Source organism: Heterocephalus glaber, unplaced genomic scaffold (assembly GCF_053883595.1).
Source record: "Heterocephalus glaber isolate CG9 unplaced genomic scaffold, H.glaber_assembly_v1.0 deba00001555, whole genome shotgun sequence".
Taxonomy (NCBI): Eukaryota; Metazoa; Chordata; class Mammalia; order Rodentia; family Bathyergidae; genus Heterocephalus; species Heterocephalus glaber.
In genome coordinates, this window is record NW_028258346.1 from 3,161,507 (window position 1) to 3,169,759 (window position 8,253).

Sequence of the window (8,253 nt, forward strand, 5' to 3'; positions counted from 1 at the left end):
GAAGCCCTATGTAACAGGTGCTAGTGGGTCCCTTTCATGGCCCTTAAGTTTTTCATTCTGCTCCAGATAATTTCACCTACCAATATGTGCCTTTCTGTGGCAAGGGAACTTTTCTCAGAATTAGAAAAAGCTACTCTACTTGTATGTGAGGAAACCAGAGATGCCAAGGAATTAGCAATCATACCCTCAGTGAATATTAGTCCAAGGATGATGTACAGTCCAGGATTCCTTTGGGAAGAGTCATTTCACTTCCAAGTATTCCACTGTGGCACTGTGAAATTCAAGTGTTGAACCCAATGGACACCAAGGTTCCTTCCATTTTCAAATACTCTATGGATCTGTATATTCCAATATATATGTATCTGTCTGTACATACTTCTTAAAGGGAGGTTTTATGATATGATTTCTGAAATATATTCTTTTACCATAAAGGGAAACTGCTAAGAGTGAGAAAGTCACTCAGCAGAAACATGGGTGTTTCCTGCAAGATGTTATTTAATTTGTCCCACACTTTAGTTGCTGGTCAAAATCATGAAGAAGAAGAATAAAACCCATACTTAACTCATCAAATACTTACTTAGTGCCTGGTATTAGACACAAGTTGTTCCAGGCACTGAGGACACGGTGTTAAACAAACACACATTCCCTGACCTCTTGGAGCTTACTGTCATCTCAATGCTTACAGCTTTACTGAATTAAAACTTGGTACATGTCAACCGCAAGTCCATCCTTCCCTAAATGCCCCAAATGGATTAATTATATGCATGCCATTCCATAATTTATCATTTTATTATTATAACTTTATATATTATAACTTTTTGAGGGACTATAGTGCATGCCTAATAGTTACCAAGCATGACCTGAGCACAAGAAGAAAAACCATGCTCACAAATATTCGGGAAAGGGTGGCAGAATTGTGTCCAGAGGAGGCTGAGCTCAGTTGTGTCCTGTGGGGAAATCTTTAAACAGCAGTTGTTCAAGACAAGCCACAGAAATGCAGAGACTTCAATGCCCATCTACCTGATTGGCCTGTGCCCTTCAGAATGTAAAAGAAAATATTTGACAAGAAAAAAAAATAGAATTAAAGTTTGAGAAATTCTGAAGACAGGGCAAATCAGCAGGGGAGAGAATGAGCAGGGGACAGAGAATGATTAAAATATCAAAAAGGAAATCAGTAAATTTGAAACCTCAGACCTGGAAACAATTAGGGATCAGCTGGCAACTGTCAAGGATCAATATAAGAAAGATATAATTTTTAATAACTCAGAAATAAAGAGTGCTGCTAGCATGCTAGGAACTGGGGGCGGGGGTGAAAAGAAGCAAGGAAAAATGTAGTCTGTTAGCAATTATTGCAGATGCCAGGGCCAGCTTGAAAGAATAACTCTCACCTTCTCCATGAGCACTGGGTTGTGTTTCCACCTCAATGCAGCGCCTGCCAGCCTGGCAACCCCAGGTTGCAGCCAGCATTTCTACTGCTCACCTACTTCAAAACACAACATATCCAGAATTCCTCTATGTGTCATCCCTCCAGAGATGTTTCCCTACCCTCTTCTTCTCTAAGGAAGTTAGGGCTATGGGAAACATTTTATTAAACAGCTCTTGGATTTAAATGAACAAATGTTTACCTGGTCATTTATTTTTGTTCCTTATGGATATCTTTAAATATGAAGAGCTTTCAGGGGCAACAATAGTAGTTTAAGCAATGACTCTCACACTTTGCAAGGTTTTATAGATTTTACCAAGAGGAGAATGTGGAACCCAATTGGAAAATATCTTTTCAAGAGAACTGAGGATGAACACAACTTGCAGATCACATTAGAGACTTTAAAAAATAAGCCTTAGCATCATGATACACATGCAGACAGGAGGATCTCTAGGAAGATTAGACCAGCATTCTGCAAAGCGTGCTCTCTAGATTATTAAATTGTGAGTCATTCTAAGAGGTATTGCATGAAAAAACCAAGCAAACAACATAGATTCCAACATCAACTGCATTTGCAAAGTGTTGGGTTATAAAAAGTTAAATGGATTCCTTTCTTGCAGGACTTTTGAGATCCTTTATGGAATCTGAATGGTATTGGGAGTTAGTTTGGAGGAGTACAATTTACTATTGTGCCATTGTAAAGACCAATCACAAAGGGATCATTTTATCATTGATCACTTTGCCAAGCGTAGGTACTAGTTAACTTGGATTTTTCTCTGTTAACTCAGCAGGTGTCAATATCTCAAGAACACTGAGCTTCAACGGTGATTATAGAGCACACCTCTGGCACTCTTTTCAAAGATTATTTTTTCTGTTAAGATTTATGGGATAAAAAAAGTCTTAACGTTGCTTGCTTCTTAAGCCCTCTGATGTTCAGAAATGGATGCATTTAATTGTGGCCTAGTTAGTTTGACCCCATTCGGGATCCCAGTGGAGCTTCAGGCCAGCCTTAATGCCAGACTCATTTGACCTTGGTGTACAAGTAATTGTTCCCTGCTTTGTTTCCCTGTAGCCTGAAAGTTATTAGAGCTGAAAGGGGCCTGAGAGATCACTTCTCCCAGCAACTTAAGTTCACAGCTGAGGAAACTGAGGCTCAAGATGGGGAGAGACTGGCCTCAAAGCTACACAACCACTTCTCATGGAAGCCAATCCTTGCAAAGCCACCCAGAGGACTAAACCATGCCCCTTCTCTGCATTCTTATACCTAAAGAAACTCACAGTTTCTCCAGCCAGCCTCACATCTCACTTAGCTCTTCAGGAGTCTAAAGCGATTCCAATGAGCCACCATGTGCCCTGTCACAGACTGGAGCACATTAAGGGCAGGAAATTAGGCAAGGGCATGTTTGCAGATCCGGTGCCGATTACTCTTCCACTCAGCTTATGCATCCACCAATACGGAATGGATTTATCTCTAATTTATTAAAGGTCGGTCAGCATGGATTGATAAAGGAAAGGCCATGTCTGATAAATTCACCTAAATTGAATTCTTGGGCCACATTACCAAATCAGCAGACATAATTTATCTGGATTTCAGGAAAGCATTTAGTGCTGTACCATATAACAGATGCATTTACTAAGGCAAAGCATTGTGCAACGGTTAAGTGTCAGGTGGCGATTTTGGAAACAGGTTTAAAATGGCCCAGAACCCAATGCTGGGTACACCGACAGGAGACATTTAAGAGTACAGACAGAGAGGTCAGTCTGGGGGTCATTGTTCCAAAGTGTTTGACCCTAATTATAATTTAATTTCCACTATGGTCATATCTCTTGAGAGAAAATTGGGATGAAGGGGACAGTTTTAAAAGGAACAGACTGAAAACAAGTTCTGAATTTCTTTTTTCAATCAGCCTGGCTCAGGGAGAGATGAATGAGTTATTCTTCCACCAAATGAGCACAAATAAACAAAGGAGAAAAAGAATCCAAAGTTTTCTGTCCAACAAAGGAATGCAATAAAGAACTCTGATGGGGACAGAGATGAGAGGCAGTGGGTTTCACCGAGATTCCAAGCTCAGAGAATCAGAGAGGATTCCATGCGAGCAAGGGAAATAGCATTTAGGGTTCCTGAGATATAAATAGACTCAAATAATTACGTAACTGTGAGTCATTAATATCCTTGTGTTGATCTCAAAAGGCACAAGCTCCTAACTCTGGTTTGAATTTACCTCCTCTTAAAGTCAAGATTTATGCATTAGCCTTACATCTTTATCCAAGCAATGTGGAATGGATTTCTCTCTAATTCATTAAAGGTCAGTCATCATGGATTGATAAAGGGAAACCCATGTCCGATATATTTACATAAATTGAATATTTCCTCTGAGATACTGCAAAGGTGACCTGAGGTGATTGTCACCAAGAATTCACCCCAGCCGTCTTCGACTAAGAGCTAAGATATCTGCCTGTTGTCCTCCCAACTCCTAGGAATTCAAGAATGGAGTAGTAGCTGAGTTAAGGCTCATCCTCTTTCTCAGGAACAAGCAGTGGTATTTGCCATCGGTCTCAATAACTGGTTCCCAGGTCTTCCCCCAAGGTGGAAGCTGAGTATTTCACAGACACTGAGAGCCCCACAGTAACACTGAGCATGTGTACATGGCGTGTGTCACTTGGACACATGTGTCCTATCTCCATGCCTCCATCCCCCATTCCACCCTGGTTTCTCAAGGTTATCCAGACACCACAGCCTTCTCTGGCTGACACCAACTTCTCTCTGGAAATTTTCCTTTTGTTTCAGACCATGAGGGTGTGGTGGTTAATTTTATCGGTCAACATAGAAGGTGTTTTTGGACAAGCTTTGAGCAAGCAGACTGTCCTCCATAATGTGAGTGTGTTTTATCCAATCAGTTAAAGGCTTTAGGAGATCAAAAAGACCAGCCTCCTGAGTCAGAGGCAGTTCTTCTGTAGACAGCCATTGGACCTCATCTGCATCATTGGCTGCCAGTGCACATTGAAGATTTGAACTTACAGTCTCCATGATTGCATGCACCAATTCCTTATAATATGATAACTCCCTTTCTGCATATAATTACATCCTATTGGTTCTGTTTCTTTAGAGAACACTGACTCATACACAGAGATATCAACAACAAGAGTTCTATGCAGCTTTTTTTGAGCCACCAATTTCATGTGAATCTCAACTTCCACATTCTCTTTTTCTAGAAAACTCTGTGGGTCTACATTAAAAAAAGAAGAGGAAGAGGAAAAGGAGAAGGAGAAGGAGGAGGAGAAAGAGGAGGAGGAGAACATGAAGGAATAGGAGGAGAAGCCATGGAATAATCTGTACTATCAAGAATTAGATTGTAGCTCTGTTCCAAGAATGCAGAATTTCAGAGATGATATACTCACTCCTAGAGTCAGAAACTATTACTCTCAAAGCGTGAAAACAGTCCAAGTGCCCATCAACTAGAAACTGGATAAAGAAGATGTGGATTTTTTATAAAAGGGAGTACCACTCAGCCATAAAGAATGAGAAACTAGAGACATTTATAGCTAAGTGGATGCATATTGAGGCGATACTCTTTAAGTGCAATAAATAGGACACACATGTGTAAATACCGAATAGTTTCTCTGGTGTGAGAAACTGAAAATGTAAGTAAGGACTAAAACAAATAATTGATAATGTGAAATAGGAAGAAAAGGTCCAAGGGGGTAGGGGAAGTGGGAGGGGTAGGGGAAAGGAAAGAAGGGAAAGGAAAAATTATGGGAAAAAGAAAAAATGGAAACAGTCTTTGTAAATAGGGAAGGGAGGACTGGAAATGGGAAAAAAATAAGAACCAAGATACATCATGTACAGGTACAAGTACCCAGTGATAATGTAAATGTATTGTATACCTAAAATGTACCAATAAAAGAATTTAAGGGGAAAGAAAAGAAACTATTGCTCTTTCACCATTGAAGACACAACACTTCACATCCTCTCCTCAGCTTTTTAAAATCAGTTTATTATTGAAAGAGTGTAGCCTGAGAGGTTCAAGTGCCATCGCTCTGGTCTCCCCCATAACAGTCTCCTTGGACCATCACCACATACATCTCAAAGCACCAGCCCTAATCCTGAGGAGCCACAGGCAGTTTACAGCTCCTTGTTTTGGCCGAAAGACTACATTCCCTGTTCCAGAGCCTTTCCAGTTTCTTCCATGGAATATAATGTCAAAGGCTGCTCTGGGAAGAGGACTCTAAATTTAAGGCTAAAAGAGGAACTGAAAAACCCAAGTTCTGGCCCATTCATTGAGATCTAATGGTGCATCTGCCCCACAGAAAGGAACCAGTTACAATTTTTGAATGAGCAGTGATTAGGGTCAATTACACTGGCAGCTCATTTCCAGACAAGGAAAAGAAGAGTAGAATAGGCTTAGCTGAGATGAAGACAAGACTGCTTCCCCTCACCTGCCAAGGAACCCCAAGGGTCCCAGGTGGAAGCAGGTCAGGCACAGCCCAGTGCCCCTTCACGGATGTGAGGGAGGGGGAAGGCTGAATCCTGACAGCACTTGGGGAGATCATGACACTTCTATCCTTAGCCTGACTCCAAGTCTCCATGGTTTGAGGCCTGAGGACTCTCCCAGTGTATGAGCAGCTGGCATTCATTGAAGAAAAGAGTTGGACCTCTTCAGAAAAATGGCTATTTCTTCCTCAAAGCCAAAAGGGTCTATAACAGGGCCTATTCACATGCCCTTGTGAAAGAATGATTTCTTGGAGTCTGCACTGATAATCAAGCAGTGGTGTTTCAGGGTGTTTGTCAAATAAATATATAAATCAGTGACGAATTTATTCCTATCATTTTTCAAAGTTATAAGTAGATTTTAAAAATAAATCTGCAGGTAAAAGATACAAAGCTCTAAGAATATATAAAAGTCTAAAGGATTTTCTGGATGAATCAAGCCTCATTTTTCTTCTCTTTTCTTTTTATTTAACTCACAATGTTGAGGAACAACAGTATTTACCATATTGGTTTTCTCAGCCCTCCACTGGTACTCTGAAATGTTTCTACCCTGTGAGCAGTGCTTCGAGAATTTCTCCCTTAATTTTATTACATATCTCCTCAAGAGTCACACCAGGAAAACAGAAAGCATTTTGTCCACAAGCAGTATATGTTCAGTTCTCTCCCATTTTAATGGTCTGGCTCCCACTTTTAACCCAAGATGATTGACAAAAGAGTGATGGTGTCTAACCATAGTGTCTCTTTCCAAATGCTTTTGAAAGATTCTCTAACACAGATGTTACAAAAATGTAAGCTTGCCAGAATGTCTCACGACAAAATGTGAGACATGAAAACTGCAAACCATCCTGTGTTTGGTAACCATCTTAATTTTGTTCATTTCTCTCATCATAATTATGTTACTCATCATAATTTCACCAATCTTTGTATTTCCATGCCTGTTTTCCAAATATATGTGTGGACAGTCAAAGAAAATGCTATCAGTAGGAAACTGGCCAAGAGAATTGGTGTCTGTAGGGCATTCCAGGGCCCCTGGTCCATATGGATGGGTACAGCAGATCTCAGTAGGACCCAGATTACACATTTCCATTGAATGGGTCATTGGATTCTATTGTACCCACTAGGCTGACAGTGAGACACAGGGTCAAAAAGATAAGTTCAGATATCCAGGTCCAAACAAGCTATTTAGATATGGAGCTAAGGAAACTCAGTCGTGGGCCATATTCTCATTAGCCAAATGGATCTTTGGAGCAGATCCCTACCTCCAGAGAAACATCCCACTGAGAAACCTTGAACTTGATTTAGAATAGAGCCTCCTAAGCCCTGCCTACCACCCCGTATCTCTTGTAGCTATTCAAATGCAGAAAAAGATCAATCATGGAAAAAGAGAAAGAGGAATTGTGTGGCTTCTGGTCCTTCTACATTTGGTCACAATTTTCAAACTTTACATGTGATGTTGTTTTGTCCTGGTAGGCTCATGTCTTCTTGAGCTGTAAATGCAATTTCTTTTAATTTAACATGGGAGGCAAGGAAGACAAGGCATTGCAATGATTCAGTGAAGATGTTGGGATTAAGCCACATTTGTAGTACCATAAAATAGCTTCCCAGTGTCATCTGAAATATCGCCAATTCACTTATCGCTAGTGTGTTCCTTAAGAACAAAGCCTCTCCTCTCTCCTCCTGTCATCTTGCCAAAAGCATTACTGCCACAGCCAGTGACAAGATGGGATGGGATAGAAGTGTACATTAATTGTACTCTGAAGCCTGCCATAAATTCACTGCAGTGAATCTGGATGGGGAGATTAAACAGCATTTAAGAACATTTTCCAATAAATTACTTGAATATAGAATAGTGGTTTATTTAGGACAGAAATAAGATGACACAGGATGACTCTGATTTATGTATGTTTTATGCAAAGTCCCTGCTTTTTCAGGAATGAAATGAAGTCTTAATTCCATATATTTCTTCTTAGAAACTTGTCAACACTCTACTCACAGCGTGTATTCACTGAATAATATTATTACCTGGTAGACCATGGCATGAAGCAAACCATTTTACAGACTGAAGACAGAAGTGACAAGTATTTAATAAGGAAGAGACTGAGAAAGTGTGAGAAAATTGCAAATATAGGAACAAAGAGTTAAATAGAGTGGCCATTTACTTTATTGTCCAAACTGAGATACTTGTGAGGAATAAGAGAACTACTATAAACATTATGCCATGATATATGGCATAAGCTGAAGCTATCCTCTCAATTTAGGATGTATAGGTACCCTAACCGTAATATTTTTTGGCAAAAGAATTTAATGCTGCAAAAAATGTGTCTATTAAAGGCATAAATTA